This window comes from Monopterus albus, unplaced genomic scaffold, assembly GCF_001952655.1.
Source record: "Monopterus albus unplaced genomic scaffold, M_albus_1.0 scaffold34.1, whole genome shotgun sequence".
Taxonomy (NCBI): Eukaryota; Metazoa; Chordata; class Actinopteri; order Synbranchiformes; family Synbranchidae; genus Monopterus; species Monopterus albus.
This window is the reverse complement of record NW_018127914.1, coordinates 4,654,215-4,654,516: the sequence shown is the minus strand read 5'-3', so window position 1 is coordinate 4,654,516 and position 302 is coordinate 4,654,215. Positions and strand designations below refer to the sequence as shown.

General features: G+C 31.8%; 1 protein-coding gene across 1 annotated transcript in view; it reads left to right on the top strand.

Annotated features, from left to right (window-relative positions):
- ago4 (argonaute RISC component 4) overlaps positions 1-302 on the top strand; it is a 28,030-nt gene that overhangs the window by 16,778 nt on the left and 10,950 nt on the right. The window lies entirely within an intron of this gene.

Sequence of the window (302 nt, the reverse complement as noted above, 5' to 3'; positions counted from 1 at the left end):
TTGTTTACTGTTCATGTCAGGACTCTTGTTATGGAGGAAACTATTAAAACTATTTATGTGCAGTAAGAAAACAAGCCTTTTCTTTTAAAGAAGTCTCTCAGTGCTTAGATTAAAATGGACGTCTTGTGGAGGATGTTCTTAGTTTCAAATCAGACCTTTTGTAATGTAGATATACAGTGTCAAAAAACAGTAAACAACTGGTATGAATGTATCAAACCAGTTGGGGGACTTTTAATATGTTCAGTAATTGAATTATACAGAATCTAAAAATGTACAGTGTCTGTGGGCTTTTAATTATATAT